The sequence below is a fragment of the Schistocerca americana genome, chromosome 4 (assembly GCF_021461395.2).
Source record: "Schistocerca americana isolate TAMUIC-IGC-003095 chromosome 4, iqSchAmer2.1, whole genome shotgun sequence".
Classification (NCBI taxonomy): domain Eukaryota; kingdom Metazoa; phylum Arthropoda; class Insecta; order Orthoptera; family Acrididae; genus Schistocerca; species Schistocerca americana.
This window is the reverse complement of record NC_060122.1, coordinates 447,508,679-447,533,098: the sequence shown is the minus strand read 5'-3', so window position 1 is coordinate 447,533,098 and position 24,420 is coordinate 447,508,679.

The following is a 24,420-nucleotide window of genomic DNA, read 5'->3' as shown; positions in this document are numbered from 1 at the left end:
ACGTTCTAATCATTGAAGATCCACCTTGGACGGTGTATTAGATACAACACGCCGTCCAAGGTGGATCTTCAGTTATTAGAACATATCCGGCTAAATTAAACAGATGCACTGCTGTGCATTTTATTGTGTAGTGTGACTCTTATGGCGTAACAATCACGTGTGAGTGCTACGTGCATGGACATTTCCATGTGCACAAGGTACTTTTCGTCTTTAAATGTTATATTTATGACAAACTTTTGTATAATGTGCTGCATTTTGTCCACGAACGTGACAACATGGCGTGAGGTTCCAACTCAAAATGAAAGTGTTTCATTCCAAATATTATTGAAGACGTGAAGATGACAGAGAAGTCTGCCGAAACAGGTTGTTGTAAGTAAAGAAATGTTTATGCGACCTTGGCTTTAGAACGTGTTTACCAAGTCTTTTAATCACTCCCCAAGGAGGAACCTTCTGTCTGCCTCTAGAGTAAATCTTATATGCGAGAGTGATATCGCTTTCCAAATGTTTGCGTAGCATGTATCTGAGACAGGACATTGGTTCGCCCAGTATTCACCTAGCGGGATGTGGGGAAACAATCTGAAAACCACAAGCAGACCGGCCAGCCCGTCAGTCCCCGCGCCACCTCAATCTGTATAACGGTACTTTGCGGGCAGGCGTGTCAGTTAGCATCATCTTAATTGAAATGGGTGATAAATAGACTTTATTTTGGAAGAATTAAAAAGGGGAAAGTAACACGAAACTTTAATAACTGCACAGTATTACTAAGAAGCAATACAACGAAAAGTAATAAAAAGCAAAGTAGCAAAGACCAAGCGGGACAGAAAAATATTGGGGCGCGTTTATTTTTCAAAACATATAAAAGAACATGTAACACATTATTGAGCTCTCTACCTTCAGTTATCGCGATCGGGCTAGTCGATGAAAAAGTGGTACGCGACTGCGAAATTCGTTAAGGAGATTATTTAAAGACTCTTCAAGCACGTTTAAAATACATTACGTGTGACGAAGTGATCAGAGACGTTTATTGTCGGGTGAAGTGAAAATGAATCCGACAACATAATTCGAACTTTGTGTTAGCTGGGAAAAATACTCTTGGGAAACTATTATGGTTGTGGAACCCATGAAAGTTGTGCGCAACGGAAAGCTATAGTTTACGTAATTCTGTATTTTATAAAATGGCGAAACGTGTGTGCTCGGAACATTAATGGAATCTTATCCTTGGACAGCTGCGGGGGTAACTGATACAAACAACGCGCCAGCATAAAAAATACTTCGATTATTAACTACCAGATATTAATTAACGGGGACCAAAAATACTAAAAAAAAGGATAGGATCATCACCTCCAATCCCGATTCATATTTAATTAGTGAAAAGAGAAGCGTTAATAAACAAACTACATTTCAATTTTATCCACGATTTTGGCTACATTACGTAGTCTTGACTACATGATAAACAATATCTGTGGAAGTTGTATGCAACGTATCGTCATAATATTTAGCCAACCAATATTGTGTGACACCAAAAATGTAAATGCATGAAATTGTTCTTACAGCGGATGTACAATGAGTGAGGGCGATGAACTATATTGAGAAACTGAACATCCATTACGTACTTGCATGTTTATCTGCGAAAATGGTCCTTGACGGTACATCAGCATAGAGTTCGAATAGAATCACTGGAACATTGCACACCATTCAGATTAATCGAACATCTAAATACGCATAATGCCGGTACCACGAGTATTGTGTTCTTTCTCCTCACCCCCGTGACAGCAATTGAATTAAGAGCCGGGAAATACATTTAAATCAATTGACGACCATTGAGCTAGCGTCACGAATTTTCAAACGTCCACTGCCATGTATGAAGGCGAGTGACACCACGAGTGTTAACGTCGATCGAGGGGTGTCGTCGTGATCGTATTGAATGACATTGAGCGGTTACACCTGACATCTTTTTACCGTGATGTCTTCATCGCATGAATCTCCATTCACATCACTACAAGGCTCATTTCATGAGGGTAAGTTGATCTTGACCTGATGATAAAGGCTCCATCCACTGGTGGCAGTGTAATAGAATCACGTCCTGAAGTCCCATGTCACGCGCACAATTCGTGGAACGCGTTGTCGGCGGCAGCGGTAGTTCTTTCCGGACCTGGCCGAACGAGAAATGGACAAAAAACGCAATAACGTGAGGAGAGGACGTTCGAAAGACTGGGAGAGCTACGATGCCGATTGCTTCCCCCACAAATGAGAATTCCACATACCACGCACTGCAGTTTTCAGATCGTTAATCGTTCGTCTGAAGACTCATTAAGTTAAACGATGTGTGACGTAAAGCAAGTAATTTCAAGAGTCATTAAAACTTCTCATATTATATCCACTTGCACTGTCGACATCCATAATGATTGCGACCCCTCTTCTCCTTCACATACTACTAAGACAGGCATATAAAGAAAAAAAACTGTTAAGAATCCCCATCACGTCCGTAGGATCCTTCGCGAATGGGACGTAATACGCGGGGAAGCGAAGCCTTCTGGTTAGAAACTCATTTTTATTGTCGTTTCGCGTCTCATCATTTGGCACGTAATGGTTGGCGGAGCCAGCGAGAAATTGCGCTGAATAACACTGTTCCGCTGCTGTTTCCTTTTTGCAGCAAATGTGGCGAAGACTTCGTTTTGCGGCTTACGAAAATAAAAGAAAGAATGTGGTGGTCTTCAGAACTTATGCTGCAAAAATTACTTTGGACGTAAACCCGATGTAATTGGAGACGTAACTCTTTGGACTAGATATTAATCAGCGAAGCGGTGACTCACTCGTGTGAAAGGCACTTACCTCGTGTCCGTCGCTTTCAGCGTGTAACGCAGAACGCAATTTCCCCGGAGATTAATACAGCGGCCTACCGACCAGTAATGGTCCGGCCGGTGCAAGAGCAGAACTCCCGCTTCGGGCGCCCGGTAACCACACAATGGTTTATAGCCGAAATCCGGACCGTCGCTTTTGAGAGCGCAATTTCGATCAAGATGTTTATGAGTATTTATTACTGTTATACCACCATCTGGAGAGCATGTTGCATGGTTGTTACAGGACGTTATAGTGCACAGAGCAACACTACAATTACTGAACAGGAAGAAGGGGAACGTTGTGGGGGACCTGTGGTGGTGGAAGAGGGGAGGGGGAAAGGAAAACGGGTAGTGGGGAAACAAAAAGATTTTCAGGACAGTAATTGCGTTATCGGCGAAGGTGCAAGTGGACTGGCAGGACAATGGACAAGGACCTCAAGCCGCAGGCGAATCACACAGTCTGGAGCGAGTTGACTGGAGGGGAGCGAGAATATGGCGAGCGGAATGGAGGAGGGGGGGTGGGGATAACTGCAGTGGAGCTCCTACAGGTTCATCAGTATAAATTTATTTATGTCTTTCCATGCTTTTGTCTCTGCATCACGCCACCTACGACTTGTGTGTCTGTAGGTTTCGCAGCTGCTCTCTTTGTTTGGTGCGCGTATACCTCCAGGAGGTCCCTTAGTTACGTGTGTTAGTCAGAGGCGTTCTACATGTACGAAGGGGCTTCAGAAGGTAAGTTACAAATTTACAAATGTTGTCCCATGCTAAGATTGAAACTTCCTGACACATTAAAACTGTGTGCCGGACCGAGACTCGAAATCGGACCTTTGCCATTGGCGGACAACTGCTCTACCGACTGCGGTACCCAAGCACAACTCAGGACCCGTCCTCACCACTTCAATTCTGCCAGCACCTCGTCTTCTGCCTTACAAACTTCACAGAAGTTCTCCTGCGAACCTTTTAGAACTTCCATATTACGGAGATATGGCTTAGCCACAGTCTGGGGGATGTTTCTAGAATGAAATTTTTCGCTCTGCAGCGGAGTGTGCGCTGATGTGAAACTTCCAGGAAGATTGAAACCGTGTGCCGGACCGAGATTCGAACTCGGGATCTTTGCCTTTCGGGGGCAAATGCTCTACCGACGTTCTTTTTTCGTTTAATGTCATATTGTTCGATATTGTTCGTTGCATTTGTTTCGGGCGGACGTCCAAGACACCCGTTCAAGTTCATCGATGATCCATTTACTCAGTTATTTTTTTATTTCTTTTTTTTCAATTGCTGAGGGCAGCTAACCCTCCGGCCGAACTCGCTGAGCTACCGTGCCAGCATTCATATTATTTCTTTCTTTTTTTTTTTCTTTCTGTTTCCACTCAGAACACGTTGGTGTCCGACTGAGCTACCGAAGCACGACTCACGACCCGTCCTCACAGCTTCAATTCTGCCAGCACCCATGCGAAGACTGTTTCGCAACAAGAATGGTGCATTGTCAGAAGGGAGTAAAAGTTCCTGATTCCCTGCAGACAAAGTTCCACTGCGGTATGGATAATAGGTGCATCACAATTTGCGAGTGAAATGGCGCGGCATTCGGAGACATTCTCCAAAACTGAAGCACGTAGAACATTACAATTCTTGTGGACAAAACTTCTAATTCGCAAACAGATTCAGCGTGAAGTTGTGGCGACATATGGATGAAACGCAATGTCGCATGCAGCCCTAATGACATGTTGCTAGCGGTTTGATCGAGGACGCACAGATTTGAGTGGTGCTAATCGGGAATGAGGGCCAACGCGCATCTCGTGGTCGTGCGGTAGCGTTCTCACTTCCCACGCCCGGGTTTCCGGGTTCGATTCCCGGCGGGGTCAGGAATTTTCTCTCCTCGTGATGGCTGGGTGTTGTGTGCTCTTCTTAGGTTAGTTAGGTTTAAGTAGTTCTAAGTTCTAGGGGACTGATGACCATAGATGTTAAGTCCCGTAGTGCTCAGAGCCATTTGAACCATTTTTTTGAGGGCCAACGATATTGATCACAGCCGAAAATATCCACGCAAGCGTGGGACTCATTCGCAGCAACCGCACAGTGACTGTTGTGGACATTGCTCAACACATGTACGTCTCAACGGGCAGCGATCTTTTCATCATCCGAGATCGTCTTTAGCATCGGAAAGTAGTCAAAAACATTACAAAGGGATACCACTAAAGTTCGATTTGAGGACCCGGATTTTGGGATGTAATAACAGAGCCCCTTTTCCATTTCATAGACGAGGACTCTAGCACCAACGGGGTCGCGACTTACGCCGATGGCCTGTTAGTAGTGGTTTCCACAGACAACCAGTCGTCACTAGAGAGCAAGGCCAGATGTATCCTAAACACTAGACAATATTGGTGGAACACAAACAAACTAACAATCGCAACACACACGTTGTGACACACATTACCGAAAAATACGTTACAGCGACACCAATCAATCGAAACACACAACATAAACATTAAACGAGAAACAGCCACACGATAGGTGGGACTACTCATTGACGAAAAACGCAGGTTCACCCAACACATACACATAACTACCAGTAAGGCAGAGAAAACACTCTACAAACTTCCACACTTAAAAACACTACACAGTATTACGCGGACAGTATAGTTGGCAGCGACCGTAAGCAGACGAGAACTTAGTCTGTCCGAGGGGAGAGGGGTGCGGCGAAATAAGACCCGCCCCCCTCTCGAAGGCCTGCCACCTACGTCCGCGATCTATGCTTCTACAAAAGTAGAACTAACATAACGGCCATAGGGATAGCTGATCCCCTTATGCACCAAGATTAGTCTCTCAAATGATTTCAAAATAAGAAAAGAAAACAAGGAATCAACAACACAAAATAAATTAGAGAACAAAAAGCATAGCCGGCCGTGGTGGCCGAGCGGTTCTAGGCGCTTCAGTGCGGAACCACGCGGCTGCTACTGTCGCAGGTTCGAATCCTGCCTCGGGCATGGATGTGTATGATGACCTTAGGTTAGTTAGGTTCACTTAGTTCTAAGTCTAGGGGACTGATGGACTGAGGACCTCAGATGTTAAGTCCCATAGTGCTTAGAGCATTTGGTAGTGGCTGCAGCGGTATTGTTTGCTGCGGTTGGCAGTGGTAGTTCGGCCCCGACCCCTACCGGTATTTAATGCAACTATAGTTGAAAACACTCCCCCCCCTAAACCTGCCACGATATAGCGTCCGCATAATGCAGACTACAAACCAGACACGTCAGAGCATATCACTGCGCTCTCTATAAATCGGTGTGAGCCTCGAAGCAAGCGTATGCGCACATAGGCTTGCTCTAGTGACCAACAAGACAGCAGTTGAGGATGAGGCTATCGGCGAAATTCCACACTACCTCGACAGAGGCACAAATATAGGAACATTAATGGCTCTGAGCACTATGGGACTTAACATCTATGGTCATCAGTCCCCTAGAACTTAGAACTACTTAAACCTAACTAACCTAAGGACAGCACACAACACCCAACCATCACGAGGCAGAGAAAATCCCTGACCCCGCCGGGAATCGAACCCGGGAACCCGAGCGAGGAACATTAAACATGGATCAAATTAGAGAGACGTATGTTATCATATAATCGTGGCAGATCATTGTACCAGGAGGCACGTTAGTATGATAATAAAGATTTTTATCACATAGCGTAAGTTAGAACAAAAGTAAACACATGAGGAGACACTATACACAGCACAGGTAGCACATATAATAGTAAACGTTTATACAAACACGATGTAGAATGAATAGACTTGTGTAGTCTTCCATTGTGCCAGACGCCACGGTAAACATTTGAAACGCTAACCCAGAGTTAAGTAGACTAGCGTATCGACGCACCTTAGTAAATAGCCTTGGGAAATGCTGCACAGGGATGTCGGGTTCGAGCTCACATTTCCAGACCTCGTCACTGGGCAGCACAGGGCAATTCATCTATCCTACCTTCTTTTATCGTTCTTCTTAAATTAATTTTTTTTTTTTTTTTAAATTTCCTTTTTCCAATATGACATATAATAGTTTTATAAGTGTAACGCACCTGCCATTTGTGCAAATGAAGACGACAAAAGATCTTCAGGAGGCCCCACGTCCACGTGGTTCTGCATGGGCAACGGTGCCCGCGGCCTCTGCTTCTTAGCGTCAGGGCTACCCACCGGGGGCCGTTGGCTCAGGTTAAGTGGACTGAGTGAAAGACTACGGACCGCACAAAACTGATTAGATGGCGAGCTCATATATGCTCAATGATATTCATGTCTGGGGAGTTTGATGAAACTGTTTAAACTCAGAAGAGTGTTACTGAGGCCATTCTGTAGCAGTCTTGACGTTTTGGGTGTCGCATTGTCCTGATCGAATTGCCCAAGTCCCTCGAAATGCACAATGAACATGAATGGATGCAGGTGATCAGACAGGACGCTTAGGTACGTGTCACATGTCAGAGTCTTATCTACACGTATCAGGAGTCCCATATCACTCCAGCTGCATACATCCCACACCATTACAGAGCCTCCACCAGCTTGAACAGTCCCCTGCTGACATGCACGGTCCATGGATTCATGAGGTTGTCTCCATACCAGTACACGTCCATCAGCTCGATAAAATTTGATGATTTTTCGTTGAATAGTTCGCAGGCTGACACTTGGTGATGGCCCAGCGTAGAAATCTGCAACAATTTGCGGAAGAGTTGCTCTTATGTCATGTTGAATGATTCTCTTCAATCGTCGTTGGTCCCGTTCTTGCAGGATCTTTTTCCGGCCGCAGCGACTTCGGAGATTTGATGTTTTTCCGGATTCAGCCAAGACACCTCCCAAGCCACTTCCATAATTTATAACCCATAAAATGGATGTTTTCCTTCCAAAACAGTTGTTCAAATTTCCGTAAATGGCGGGAAATCCGAAATGGCAGGAAAATTCAAGATATCTTGGTTGTGGTATGGGTAATTTTAAATATCCCCCTTAATCCTGCTCCTTCCAAGTTTAAAATGGTGAGACATTAAAAACTCCATACTTAGGAACATTTTTAGCATGCATATACTAGTGATACGTAAAAAAGAAAAGAAAAAAATTCGCACAGGCATCACCAGCACTGTCTGTGCAAAGAAATGCAAAGTCTCTAGCTTGTTAAAAGAACTAGATCTGCATATCATCACAGTGGAGATCGATAATCAGCTGGAAATTTATTTTCACGCAGACCATGTAATATCAATAGACGGAATATTTCCACAGCAGGTCACACACAAGACATCAGTAAAATTGCACTGACAGCCCCCAGTTACAATATGGTATTTTCCTTATTTAAAACTATGGTTCAGATTGTTGTCATTCGGAGTGACAATAACACTCAAATCGCATTTACGGTCAATATTCCGACAAAATATCTCTAATTTTTATGTAATTAAAGCTTAATAACCATTAATTGTCAAGATTTGGTCAATGGATCGAAAGCGCTCTGTTATTGGCTGAAGCTCTGGTGACGTCACAGACTAGGAGCAAGACAAAGCTATGTGTGTGTCACAGGAGTGTCAGCCGAACTTAAAAGGTTTTACGCACTTTTTCTGCAAATAGTTTAGCTATTTAGTGATGGAAAAAGCATTTTCAACTTTTAAGTAACAATGGAATGGAATTTTGTTAAAGCTGTTTGTGGAAACATTACGAAAATTGATACATTTACGCTCCACTGATTTGGAGCGACAATATGTGCAAGGAAGGAGATTCTTTCCCCTGCTCCCTGCAACATCATTAAACCCGCTCAAAGCTAAGGAATTGTGGAACTTCTGTGAATGGATCTGTATCGAATATTTAGATTGTCGAGTATCAGTCATGAAATACGACCCAAAGCGCAATAAAATTACTCTTGGCAAATCTTAGTGCTGATTTCTGCTGTACAAGATAGTCAATAGAGATACCGACGAAAACCCGCACTCTGTGGCTCTACAGTCAGCGCAATTTACCCTATACTTGTCAGCCATGGTCTAACCGACATCTTAGCAGACAAACTCCCAAAGCTTCAAACAGGTAGTACGTTGTCCGTCAACCTAGCAGAAAAACATTCACCATAAACGCGGACGCCAGGTATGGTGGTGGATTAATGAACACAGTGGACTTTTCTAGGGGGTTAGATGGTTCAATTCACCGTTCACTCACCGTGATTGAATTTCCTATGGGTCCCTTCAATCGGTGCAGGTGAATACAGCGCCGATTCATTAACATGGGCGCTGCACTAAATTTCTGCTTCCTTGTGCACTGAATCAGTGTTCACCGTCGTCGTTATGAAGCTAAACTCGAAGCTTTTTCTTCAAAATGTTCACGACGACTTACTCGTCCCCGTTCTAGGCAGTTCGCTATGAAGCATTAGCACCCTAAGTATACAGTCCTGAACACTTGTCCTAGAAATGTGAGCTACTAGGCACTACAGAATTTCACAAAAGGACGTTATCAGCTTCTTGACAAGAATCAGACACCATTAGATTTACGTCCTGTGATCACAGAGTCATTATACTGCATAACAGAAGATCCGGATAACAATAAGGGAATTGTCGGTGTATGACTCGAAGGCCTAGCTTCGAAAAGGTGAGTCACTGAAGTACGTTCTCGGAGTATTGTTGATATGTAGTGCATTCAGATTCTGCTTCAGTGCCCAAATGCTCCTATTTGCTGATTCGTCCAGTTGTTTACGAGAGCCGACCTGTGCTCAGCTGGCAGGAGAACGAAGGCGGGAACTTCGCCAGCGCCTTAATTGAATGCAGTACGAGAGAATGGGTATATTCTTGGACAACACAACCGCAAGTGCAACTGCTTGCTGTATTAAATACGGAACATCTCGCTATGGACTGCCGAATTTCACCTCTTCAACACAAAATCTATGGTTTTCTCAACGTTACGTTAATCTAATGCTCCCATCTGTAAGTTACTCCCTTCATTGGTGTCTGCCAGTCTGTGTGCAGCCCCATCAACGATGAGCGGTTTGGCCAGTCTCGTCCGCCCCACGTTGCTTACAAGGCTGAGAAGTGTTTGGAGCCGATTCAGGAGGTGAAGCGAATGACGTTGCACCACGATAAACCTATAACAGAGCTTTCAACTACTGCCAGATTCAGATGACGCATCCAGTTATGACTGGTTACGTTGAATTAATTTTCAGGGCACCGCAGCGACAGCTGGTAGTGGATACGGCGTGGGATAGTGACAGAACTTGCAGGATCTTCTCACCAGTAGAAGAAAATATCTCAGGTGCTGATCTTCATCTTCCTGCGCCACGTGAGTAACCTAGCCCACACTATGCCGCAGCGCTAAGTTCAGCAGCGCGTGCGCCATGCACCCACATAGCTGATTTGCGTCAGTGCGCTTTGCAGGCTGCTGTACGCGGTAATTTCGTGATTATTCGTGGAATACGGAATATCGAATCTTTCTGCGACCATCAGTAATAACACTCATGAACAAAAAACCTTGTTTTCGCTGCAGTAACAAGATCCACTCTTTCTGGAGAATAATTCGCCCCTGAAACCAGATCTAATTTCAGAGTTTCTGTACGGGCCTCAGTTTTCATGCAATAAGGCTCTTCGTAAGTGTTTACGGCGGCCTAAGTATCTTGAAAAACGAATCACTCTCGCAGAAAAATTCCAAATTCAAGCGGCAACAGCAAAAAAATCTATGAGTACAGAAAAGAATCCATCATAACAGCAAAGGAAGGTGAAAGATTGTACCTGAAAATATTACCTTCCAGATTTCCTACGATGCTTTGGCTAAGGAAATCTAACTATAAGAACCAGCAGCAGTCGCACAAAAACGCAGCATTCAACTTGCCTTCATAACGCTTTTCTATTTGAAAAATGTCCTGATGGAACTGTTTTTCATGTTTGTCACATACGGCACCAAAGTTATCAGAGAGAAAATCCGTATGACCATTCAAGAAATTTTGCTAAAACTACGTGTTACTTCTTTTTATGTCCTGATGGAACTACAGTCGACCAGTTATAATTGTGGGTTCTTTAATTGCTGTGGGGGATGGGTGATCGGAAGTACAACATATGAAACATTAGTACGCTACACCACAAGAATGATAAAAAAGATTTACTTAACTCTATACAGTCCAGTGCCACAGGTGTGAGTCATATATTTACTATCGTCTTTGGTCATCTCTTGATGCACACAATTACAAAGTTCAGCATTTTAAAAAGTACAGTTCCAACTGAGACTTGAACAGCACTGATGTTCTACATATATGATTCTGACTCCTTCATCGGAGGTCACAAACTGAGCAGAGCGAGACCATCCTCGGCTCTGCATCGTCCCACATGTGATCGCGCTGCAGTACTGAGAGAGTCGGCGTACCTTCAGCACCACCTCCCATTCATCGCTGCGGATTGCAGCAAGATACCGCTAATGTCCGTGGTATCGATATGTGTTTCCGACTCTGATGTGACAGCGCGATGTTTGGACAATGCCACACTTCTCATACGGCGGCATGATCTCAGTAGTTCTACAATATTACAATAGTTCTCTGCCCTATGATTCTATAAAGCGTCTTTGCAGACTCTTGTGAATGACATATCATTTTTTCAAAATCACTCAGCAAATTAAGGAAACGTTCGTCAGACATTAATTCCGTAATCTGCGGTCCTACAAACATCGTTTCCTTCATTTTTGCTTCACTGATCTTTGGAAACATATATCGCAATTACATGAATGCAACTGAAATTCTGTATATGGCTTTCACAAAGTTTCTGGCGAGATACAACGTAATGTGGGGCAGTAGTACAACCACATTTTTGGGGGCAAGAAGAGAAGTGTTCAGGATATTCTTCACTCCAGACAGTTGTACATTCCCAGTAGACCATTTTTCCCGTAATATTGGTGTTTTCTGAGACAGAAAAAGCGACGCTTTGTGCACCCGAGCTGCGTGCGTAGGAGACATGCAATTACCTTGACGTCTCCACATACACACCATCCGTTTTTCTGACAAAGGGTAAGTGAAAGTAGCAGTTTAAAGTTTCCATATACCTCGAGATTAACTGCATGGGCAAGGGAAATAGAAGGACTCTTTTCTCCCATCGTGGAGAACTACTGCTTTCGCACATTGCTGGAATCTGTGAACAAGCGCCACTCACTCACTCTGAAGCCGTTGACAACAGTTTGCATAAAGGATTCAGTATCATTACAAAAAAATCCGTGTTACTTTTCTTGGAGAAATATTCAGAAAAATCGACATGGAGGTCGCGACAAACACTCTCTTTCTTATCAAGAATAAGACTCCGTACTTTTCATAGCGAAGCGTAAATGTCAGACTGTTGCTTCGAAAAATCTAAATTATGAGCAAGATCACTGACATCCCCTTAAGACAAAAAGCGACAGACTGTCAATGCTAAGGGCCCGGGTTCGATTCCGGGCTGGGTCGGAGATTTTCTCCGCTCAGGGACTGGGTGTTGTGCTGTCCTAATCATCACCATTTCATCCCCATTTACGCGCAAGTCGCCGAAGTGGCATCAAATCGAAAGACTTGCACCCGACGAACGGTCTACCCGACGGGAGGCTCTAATCACTTACTTCACAGTGGCACTGAAATGTTGGAACGGTGTGCGTACCTCCTTCCATGTCTTCGGCGTCTTCTTAGGGGGCACTGGTATCGGCAGTTCTTCACTCTAACACGCAGCTCTTACTGCAGATGGTAAATCAGATATTCCACAGGTTTCTTTGTTTTCGACGTGATTCCATCTATTTTTACAAGAAAAAATTAACAGTCTGTGGTGTGGTCCTTTGGTTTCCTCAAAATTTTGGGAACTTCGAAGGACATGTGACGTAATCCTTTCAAAAAGTCTGTCAGTAGTATACTAAATGATGAACAGATTGTGCGGAGGGTCCAATGCTTGACAGTGTCGCCAAGCTTACACACAAAATAAAGTTGAAACAAACTTGGCAGCACTTATTTACAACGGGATTATGTTTCCGCTTTCGTCATTCCTGAGTTGACTCTCCTCAGATATAACGAAAAAAATGCGCTACTTACACACTTACGACGCATTTCTTCTTCTGAATCAACACGAAAACACAAGCCACAAATTTTCACGAACTTGCAACAACAAGCTGTCAAAAAGAAAGTAGTTCTGCAACTGAGACAGAGCAATAAATGAGAACTATGTTAAATGTCTACTCGTATACAGTTGATAAATTTTTTCAAGACGATTATGTCGACTATAGTGAAGCTGTCATTTGCAGCGGTTGCCAAATCTCTCAACGCTGAGTTTCAAGTGGCAACATACACAACACGGTTCTAGTTGCTCAAGCTTGATCATTGTAGTGGCTCCACACATCCTTTACTTCCTGAAGACTGTTTTCTGAACTGCGTGACATGTGCAGTTATTCCTTTTACATATCCCGCTTATTTTTCAGCAACTAAACCTGTAAAATATTTAAAGTAACCCACGCATTAATAACCAATATGCAGCACGTTCAAGGATTTCCATAGACAGAGGATAGTGTGTTCCAAGAAAATTTAGTAAGATAGCCAGAAACTGATTTTATTTTCTAATTAAGCACCTTGGAGTTAGCAAAGAAACCCATTCACATTATTTGCAACGAAAATATCTTTGATCAGAGTAATCAGTTAACACTTATTCGCTAAAGGGCGGACGTTCATGAAAAATACATACTATTTAAAAGTTGCAGCAAATCCGCAATTTTGAAGATAGGGTAATGAAATTTAATACCAAGCCTCACATGAAATTAACGCATTTACTGTTAAGTTCCTTGGATTGTATATATTTAACTTTTTATGAAACTAAAAAATTTTATTTTCAAAAAATAAGATCTGTACTTTTTCCTTAGAAACTTTTCAAGAGATTTCTACATAATTTTCTCTCTTTAATCTCCTTTCATACAATAAACTTCCCTCTTCAGGTTTTTTAAATATATCGACAAGGGTAATTTTAGTATTCTGAAGTATAGTTCTGTAATTATAACATAAACTTCGTGTAAAACTCCAAGCTCTTTGCTCATATCTCAGCTTACCTTAGAATTTCCAAATTTACTCTTGAGACAACGTTTATTGGGTTTATAGAAATGAGTGGATGAAATTTCATAATTGTAGCCTTCATAGATACTAAGAAAAAGATAAATAAACTTTTGAAAACATAATTCTCAGAAAATGCAATTTAAATCCAACCTAACATTTTTTCCTTTTGTCACCTTCTCAGAAGGGCCGGGTCCTCTTTCTCTACAAAGCTTCTCTCCGGTTTCTTGTTTGCTGCCTTCTTTCCTTTACCAGATCTTCAACTGACGTTTCAGCTGCAGAGAGACGTTGTAAATATATTTTTCTCGAGGTGTCTTGAATGAAATTTTCTATAATAAAGCCCGTCCTCTCTAAAACCTTCATCCTTCCTACGTTCCCACTATTAAATTCAAGAACTACATAATAATTTGCCAATCTGCCAACAGTAGCAAATGAAAATGTGAGTTTATGGCATAGTTTCCATATGAGTGAAGTTAGTGGCTCATTTGGATTCTAGTTTTCGCTTGGAACATATTTTTTTTAGTTCAAATTCGGCCAGAAACCTGTAGTGTGCTTGACAACATCCAGGATACAATTTAGAAGCCTCTCGTTCTGAATGAAGGGTTTGTTATCGACCGGAGCCTGCCAGCTAATGTGGTACTGATGGTGAAAGGAATGTTAATCTGTTGACACCATGAGGAGATATGTAGCCACTCTGCACTTTTCATGTCTTTTACGCAGGATGGTTTCTATATTATAGCTTTGCCATAATACACATGAAGAGTGTCTATCATCTTAGTGAGTCAGTTGTGTCCACCAGTGCCCTTTTCACCTTCCACTTTTTTGCCCTTCATATCACTGACAAGTATTCTCAGTCTAGAGCCCATTCTCTTTTGGATGCGTCCAGTGCAGCCTTCTACACGTATCCCGTGCAAGTTCGCTTGAAGTAATCCACGGAGTCGTTGTTCACATAGCTAGTCTTGAAGTGTTGCTTGAAAAAGTGGGCATGGCAGGAAGGTATCGGCACACATCTGATTATTTTTCATGCATTTCGGATGGGATTTCATTATTGAAAATTTGGGAACTAATTGTCCATGAGTTGTATTAATAAATCAAAAATAAACTGAAAGCTGACATTTTCGGTCAATTTCATATACATCCCTCTTAAAACAATTCTGTTAATGCGTTTTATCGTCGCTTGGTAGATTAAAATCATATTGATAAATGATCAAACACAAACCGACAATATCTATAGCATTTGTTTTTCCTACAACGTAATTTTATGTTCATATGGCCTCCATCGGAAACTCATAATATTCGCTCTCAAAGAAGACAACATGTGGTGAAGTACTTTGGAAAACAGATTAGAAATGCCTATGGAGTGACCACTCACTCACATGCGCGTAACAGAAGTTTGGTCGCCAACATATATAGACTTTAATCCCGTAACACTGATGCAGCATAATGTTTTTTTACCTCATAGATCCTTTGTTTCAATAAATTATTCTGCGACCGCTTTGCGAAACCGCATCCTAGTACGCCAAAGTGAGCATGTCTTGAAAACCATTGAATATGGAATTTGACAAGTAGCAAATTGTAAACTTATCACACGTTTTAGGGATGAAATACTTCAGTTTTTACTGTATGGAACCATACGTTTAATCTTAATTCGCCCTTAAGGAAACAAAAACATTAATTGCACATAACCATTCATCACGTTATATAAACTTTACGACCGCTTAGTTGTTTATTAGAAAAAAATGTATAAACAATGATGCTGAATTGCTGCTGCTACGGATTCAAATACAAATTCTTTAATGGAGGAACTTTTACTTTCTGCGGTAAGTACGCATCACTAAGGTCTAATTATAGTTAGTATATTAGTAATAGGCGCGTATGTGTTGATTTATATCGATACACAGGTCTAAAGAAGGCTAAAATTGGTGGTAGGGTTAGTTTATGGCACAAAATGTAAACAACAACGAGCAGAAACAACTCGTGACTATTCCGGTTTGTTGTTGTCTACATGGGCATTATGCTGCGTTCACTCCATGGAGATACCTACTCTTAAGTTGAAAAACGAAGATATTACAATCGAAACATCTCTCGGAAAAGTCGCAGAAAAGATGATTTTCACAGTGCATCAATAAGAACAGGAGCAAATGTCATAACTAGTTACTGAATTCAGTATATTCTTCTGCATACAACACACAAATAAGATTCTAGATTACATAACGGCAATAAATATAATGAAGTGCATAATTATGAAATTACCTAAATTATAAATGTCATATCTGATTCATGTTTATGAAGAATATACTTGACCAGAGAAGAGACACATATTTATTACAACAACAAAATAATTACAAACTTAGTTTACTGTGAAAAGCAAAACTGAAGCAAACGAGAAAAGAGAAGAATAAATAGCACGGGATGGTCAGTACAAGAATTTCGAGACAGTGATTGAAGAAATTCAATGAAATTTGTATGAGGGGAGGTTTATGTTTGATCACACCTTTACTTTGCAAATTTTAGTACCTAATAATGTCTTCTCCAAAGATATCGATTAGAGTTCTATATGCCGATAATGGCATTAAAAGTCGAAACTGGTTAACACGATGATGATGGTGATATGGTGGCGAGGGCGCATGACAGCGAAGTCCTTAGCGCTTGTACTAAAATGAAATGAGACGAGTTTAGATAAAGGTCGCAAAAGTATTAAAACTGATCACAAAAGATGATTGTATTTCCCGCAACTTTTCCTCATCAAGAAATGAACGATGTATATGTATCATTTCCTTGCAATAGATATTATCGCTGCTTATAACCATATCTCTTTCTAAGGTTCTCTTACTATCTTTACTTTGGGAAAGCTTGCTTATCCTTGGTCGGAACAATGTCACAGTTGGTAACACCAAACACTTCAGCTGAATTTCTCTATAATGCTGTGGGCCACGAAATGAGACGTCAGAAAACTTCTGCCCTGGTTGCATATTTGAACAGAACACGTAGGGCGTGGCATTCTGGTGTGGATTTCCGTTGGAATCTGTAACAGACAACAGTGTTCAGTCAGCACCATGTGATGGCAAGATTGGTAATCACCATTAGTCAGATTAAACCATGTAATTTTTTAAGAGAGATCTAATGATTTTGCACTTAAGTCGAAATAAATTCTGGCAGGAACTGTTTTGATTATCTGATCACAAGTGAAACATGAAACTACCGAATTTGATTGTAATTTACGATTTTCAAAGTCACGCAACTTCATGGAGTTTGTAATTTTATTCTGTTGGTGTCTGAAGCGCGCTGTTTTTGGCTATGTGTTGTTTCAAAGTAATAATGGTTGATTTGAAGTCATCGCCCATAGTCCGTTGCGACTTTTGTAACTCTTTATGGTCATCGTATTTCCTGTGATCCTGCTGTAATGAGTTGTGTAAACGCCATGAGGTACCCACAGTCTTGGACCTGCAGCAATCTTCCATGCAGGCCGATGTAATGCAAAGAGGTTTGTCAGCCCCGACAACCATTTCACTTGTATGTTTGATATCTTGTGTAGTTGTGGTCTTCAGTCCGAAGTCTGGTTTGATGCTCCTCTCCACGATGGTCTATCCTGCACAAGGCTCTCCATCTCTGCAACCTATATCCATTTGAACCTGCTTTCTGTACTTACCTCTGTCTCTCTCTACAAATCCCCCTTCCCTCCGCTCTCCCCCCCCCCCCCCCCGCGCCCCTCCCCCTTCCTTCTGTCACCAAACTGGTGATTCCTTCTTCCCTCAGGATGTGTCGTATCAGCTGATCTCTTCTTCTAGTCATCTTGTACTATAAATTATTTTCTTCCTCAGTTCGATTCGGTATCTGGTCACTAGTTACATAATCTTCCCATCTAACTTTCAGCATTCTTAGGTAGCGTCACATTCCAAAAGTTCTGCTCCCTTCTTCTCGAGACTATTTATCGTCCATGTGTCACTTCCGTATAAGGTTACACTCCAGACAAATACCTTCAGAAAAGACTTGCGAACACTCGAATTTGTATTAGATATTAACAAATTCTCCTTTTTTAGAAATTCATGCCTTGCTGTTTTCAGTCCCTTTCACGCGCCTCAATTTGTGTAGCTGCCGTATTACTTCTGCAAAAGTTATAATTAGCCCTTCGTCCCCGCATTTTATTCCAGCTGCCTTCTCAAATTCAGTGAGTGTGTCCCAATCAACATTGTCAGAAACGTTTTTCGAAATCTACAAATTCTATTAACTGATCTGTTAAGATAGATAAGTCATAGCGTCAGTATTGTCTTGCGTTTTCTACGTTTCTCAGGAACCCAGATTGATCTTCCCCAAGCTCGGATTCTATCAGCTTTTCCATCCTTCTGTAATTCGTGTCCGTATTTTACTACCTTGATTTATTAAGCTGATAGGTCGGCGATTTTCGCACTTTCAGCATCTGCTACGTTTGAAATTAAAATTATTATATTTTTCTTGAAATATGAAGGTATTTTGCCAATCTACTATGTGCTCCACACTAGGTAGAGTAGTTTTGTCATGGCTGGATCTATTAAGGCTATCAAGTATTCTGAGACAATGTCGTCTGTTCCAAGATCTTTTCTTGGACTTGGTATTTCAGAATTCTGTCAAAATCTTCAGTGGATCTAGCGATGTATAAAGCAAAGTTCTCACAAATGCCATACGTCTTCCACTCCATCATCTTAGTTATGTCTAGATGCGTTCTGACTGTTCTACGTCACTTTCAACCACCACTTTGGGCAGGAAAAATCGTTCAGCCGGTTTCAACAGTTTTTTTTTTTCAGTCGACAGATCTCAAGTTTAATCCTTCCTATTACTTACACAGTAGTAGTGACTCTTTGGTAAGTCAAACAAATGCTACACGTCAGACAGTCTCCAATACTGGAAGCAAAACTTGTCGATGACGTGTTCTGTTGACAAACGATGTTAAAGAGACATTTTCGAGGCCGAATCTCAGCAGGGATTTTATCATAACCATAAATATGTGATGAAAATTAATAAAACAGTGTGAACATGAGAGTTCAATAGGCAAAAATCAGTACAATAACAGGCAGCAATAACTGAACACAGCAAGACGTCATGGAGTTAGAGCCGGTTGAGGTCAGTATAGACTGAATCCAAAACATTCCAGTTTGCAGCCAGTACAGAAACGACAGTACGGGTCAGCTACGAAGGTTACTAACAAGCATCAAGTCACAGAAATTCGGATGTCTTTAACACACCCAAACTGTAAACTATCCACCTGAGTAGCTGAGGTTACCAGAAAAAAAAGAAAATGTGTGTAACGGAAAGAATAAAAAGTGTGTCTAGTAGTAAGTGAAGTGTGCGAACTGTTCGTGATCATAACAAACAAATTTGTAAGAGAGAAAAAAAAAACATTTTAGAGTGACCACTCAAGATGCCTTAGAATAAAGCGAAACGCGTCTGGTCTTAATAATACTTTTATTACAGGTGCAAAATACGACAACTAACCAATACTACTTGTACATGTGCAACTGCGAGAACAATAGACCAAAAACCAAAGACAACATGTATAATAAATAAATAAGCATCCGAAGCAAGGGCGCCCATACAGTAGTCTGAAGGAGGAGGGGGGGGGGGGGGGGGGAAGGAAGGGAGGGTACATCTGGGCTTATGGAGCATTTTTAATATTTTGGAAGATGAATGGCGACTTGTAAGTAGTGATAAGGAAGTTCCGATTCTGTCAAAATGCTTCGTAACATCGACTTTATCATTTTCTCACAAGAAAAGCACCTGACTTCGCTATACAGGGTGAAAAGTATTTAAACCGACAAACTCTGGGAGGTTGTAGGGGACATCAAAACAAATATTTTTCCTTAATGTCATTTTTTCCTTTGAGGAGTATTTAAACTGGTAGAGAAAGATTCCTCAGGCGGCAAATTAATTAAACCAACAAGCACTTTTCCATTTTTATGACCAAGAGAGAACACATTAACACAACCCAATTTGAATTACAGTAGATTTTTAAAAATGCCTCCATTGACAGGTAAACAAAGTTTACACCGTCGGGTCATGTTCTGTCTGACACGGGCAAAAGCCCCAGGAGTATCCTGAATTGTTCCTGCTGCTGCTACTATCCGGGCTACCAGATCTTCTTCTGATACAACAGGACTTGTGTAAACAAGGTTGCACATCTCTCCCCACACAAAAAGTCCAGAGGTTACATATCTGGGGATCGAACAGGTCACGGTACAAAACCACCTCTGCCAATCCACGTTTTTGGGAACCGTCGGTCCAGGTATCGGCGCACACGACGACTGAAATATGCTAGCGCCTCGTCATGTTGGAACCACATGCGTTGTCTTTTAGGGAGCGGGACGTCTTCCAGCAAGTCTGGGAATGCTCTGGCGAGAAAATTGTAATAGTGCCTGCCATTTAATGGCCTAGGTAGCAGATACGGCCCAATTAAACAGTCCCCAACAACACCGACTCACACATTAACGAAGAACCGCACTTGTTGATCAATCCGCTGTGCGTCTCGTCCGTTGTGGTGCGCTACGTAGTACGGACCAACCGCATCAGCGTACTCACTCCAGGTGTATCGCTCCATTAGTAAACAGAGACAGTGCACTTCTACACTGGTGGACAGCAGTTGCCTACAACTGAAGAGCGTAATACAGCCTCCACCGGTTTAAATAGTCCTCATAGGAAAAATGACATAAGGAAAAAATATTTGTTTTGATGTCCCCTACAACCTCCCAGAGTTTGTCGGTTTAAATACTTTTCACCCTGTATTTTTTCCTTTCCCTGAGCGCTGGCGGGACCACCGCCTCCCCCCCTCCCCACCCCGTTCCTTGCCCTGGGAATGGATGCCCCTGATCGAAGTAGCTCGCCGAGCTTAGGGTAAAACGAATTTCAATTGATATCAACTTCATCCCTGTGGCAGCCCGAAAAATGTTATCCTTGCACTATTGCTTGCTTCTGGCACGACGTCATACTTCGGGCATCGGATTTATGCTAGGCTAAGCGGACATTAGCCGGTCAACAGCTGACTGCGGGAACGAGCCGGGCAGGAACGGCGCATGACAGCGGTGGTATCGAGCAGCTAGTGGCCAGACAGTCGCCTGTTCGTTCCGGGAACTTGCCCGTTTCTTTGCGGAGAGGCCGAGAGCTGTAAACCGGAGAAAAGGCTTAACTTACACAATTACGTGGAGGCGTTTACGGGGCGTTATTTAGACGCCGGTCCCCGGGGAGACCCGCGCAGGGTGGACGCGGCCGGAATGCTGGCCGGCGCATTATTAAGGCGATGCCGTTAAATATCCGGGTACCTTCCGCGGCGCGCGGACTTTACGAGTATCACAAATTACGCCGTGTGTGAAACGGGATATAAACTTGTTCCGAGATCTTAACAAGCCCCGTACCGCCTGTTCGTGGAATATTAACTAGGGAACGGCCGCGGGCACCGAAGCTACAATCGAAATTAACGAACGTCGTTTATCTATCCGGCACCGGTCGAGCTTTGACAGTTCGATTGGGACGCCGGAGAATCGTACGTACGCCGTTCGCCGGTTTATTGAAAATAACGATCGTTATGAGGCGCGCCAGGCTATTGGAGGACAAAGCTGCCGGAGCGAGCGGCTGAAAGCGAAACGGCTAACAAACTGGTTCAGCGAAGCATCTGCTTATTTAGTGGGCCGTATTTTATTTGTGGGAGGTGCCGCAATCGAGCCGCGGAGGCAACTACGCGGATGACTTTGTCCAAAAATTTCCGCCCACTACGCCAAGGAGGATTGGTTGCGAGTTGCCGCCGTGGACCACGCCTCGCCGCGGGTAGACTACACGGCCGCTGACGTAGCGAGTGGCTCAATTCACTCCTTTATAAGCAGGAGGCAAAGAGGCCGTTCCTGAGCAAGTAGCAAGTGCAGCCCCTAATCTGAGCAAGCATTGGAGCAAGCACTGGGGCAAGCATTGCATGGCAGTGAATTACACAGTCCGGGAAAGCCGGAAAGACGAGATGTGGTGCTACAGAAGGATGTTGAAAATTTGGTGGACTAATAAGATAAGAAGTCTAGAGACGTCGTTCTGTAAATGGACGTTAAAGAATAAATGCACCGATAGGATAAAAAGTGAGGAGCTGCTCCGCAGAATTGGTGACGAAATGAATATGTGGAAAACACTGACAAGAAGACCAAGGTGAATGACAGGACATGTATTAAGACATCATGGAATAATTTCCGCAGCGCGGGATTAGCCGAGCGGTCTCAGGCGCTGCAGTCATGGACTGTGAAGCTCGTCCCGGCGGAGGTTCGAGTCCTCCCTCGGGCATGGGTGTGTGTGTTTGTCCTTAGGATAATTTAGGTTAAGTAGTGTGTAAGCTTAGGGACTGATGACCTTAGCAGTTAAGTCCCGTAAGATTTCACACACATGTGAACATTTTTGAATAATTTTCATGCTACTAAATGGAGCTGTAGAGGGTAAAAAGTTGAAAGTTTCCTGTCTCTATAACATCTTTCAGAACAGATTTTTCTTCCGCATACTTTTAATCGCAGACACTCTGCAAAGATGATTCTGTACCGATAAATCGGCCGCTGAAACTACCACAGTCGTAGGCGAACAAAGCGAGTTCTAGTCTGTTTGGGGGTTCCGGTCGACGTCTGCTATGGTCGAGAAATGTGTCATGTAGCACTGAAGTCACTTGCTGTTCATCGTTCTCAGCTATAGCGATGCAACTATTTGGCGAGATTCTGGCTTGTGTGACGTAGCTTGGCATAATCGACCCATCGACGACAATGCACAGTACTAAAAAAGCCGCGCATGAAAATGCATTTTTCAAGGGTTTACATCTCGGGTGCTACACATGGCGGAGATAAGGGGTCAAGTGTTTTGGATAGCCCTTGGCCTAATTACCGTCAGTATACCTATCGGAAGATCGGACATGTTCTAGCTATCCTATAGTATAGGGTCAAAATTTAAACATTACACACTTCATTTAGCTGAAGCAAATTGATAACACACGTTGGTTCTTTTGAATTAGGTGTGGTCTAGGGCAGACCTTAGGCAGATTGCATAATCACCACTTTTTCATGGGCTGTTCCTGAGAAAACCCCGGAAAACCTTGAGTTTTGGATACGAAATGTACCAATAGTGGGGATGGCCATTTCTATAATTTATATTCATAGCAGATCATAGAATTTTACCATGCATTCTTAAGATGATACTCGCAGGGAAACTCGAAAATTTTATCGCCACCATTATCCGTTACCGAGATCCAGAAGTTCAAAATAACAGTCCCTATGCAGAAAACAGCCAAAATCGGTTTTTAGCCGTTTTTGCACTGTGTGCCGCAATTATGTAAATAACTAACCATAGAAAATGACTAAAAATTTAACTGTACATTCCTTAGACATTCATCTAGAAAATCTATTTTCCCGTCTTCGAAAATCTTGATCCATTATCAAGATACACCCGAAAAACCATGATTTTGGGATACCAAAAGTACAAATTGTGGGGATGGTCATATCTATAATTTCTGTTCTAGGCAAATCGTCGAAATTTTTATCATACGCTCCTAATACAATTTCCTCAGGGAACCTTGAAACTTTTTTTGATATCATTACCCATTGGTAAAATCCAGCGGTTTAAATTTATCGTACTTACGCAAGTAAAATATGCATGTAATATCTGGTCTGAGGCGTAAATGTAGTTTTAACTGGCGAACTGAATACATGGCAAGGGATCTGAGGTTACCAAAGTATATTTTCAGCCATCATTTTTCACCAATTAAACTTTATGACACGCTGTCTCTACATAGCGAGAACTCCACACCTAAGTAAACATACCCCAAGAGGAACTGCAGCAATACAAAACGGGGCTAAAAAGGGTCTTAACACGCCTGAAAAGATAAAAAATTTTGTAAAACTGGAAAGACTGCAAATTCAGTAAAATATTTATTCTAAGAATTTTACTCTTTTAAGATGAATTGCGATCGATGAGCGATGTATTCAGAAAATATTTGAAACAGACGATCTTGTGTTAACCTTATATAATGCATACTAATTTGTTGTTTATATGTGTCAAACCATATAAATGTTCGAAGTACAGGGTGACACACGGGAGACGGACGGTTTAGAACTGCGTAGTACTGAGGGCGTGGTGGTGGGAGGTGGTCGTGGTGGGGATAGTTCTGATCCTCACAAGACACCATCTCAATTACTCAGTCACTATGGAGCAGTGGGACTTGCAACGTCGAGTGTTTGTCTATGACAGTTTCGTGAAAAGTGGTGAGTCTATTATTGCTACACAGCGACTGTATCGTGCGCGGTTTAATGCCGGTCGACATGGAGCTGTGCCGAGCCGTAACAAGATCCTCAGATGGGTGAAAAACTTCAGATCAACTGGAAACATACTGGATGAGAAGCATCCTGGACCGAGACGCAGAGGAACGACACCAGAAAATGTTAAAAGGGTAAGGCAAGCGGCAGTCAGAAGCCCAGGACAGTCAGCTAGACGTCATGCTAGCGGGTTATCAATCAATCTTGAATCGGTTAGACGAATTTTGCATAAAGAATTAAAATTCCATCCCTACAAAATGCTCATGCCAA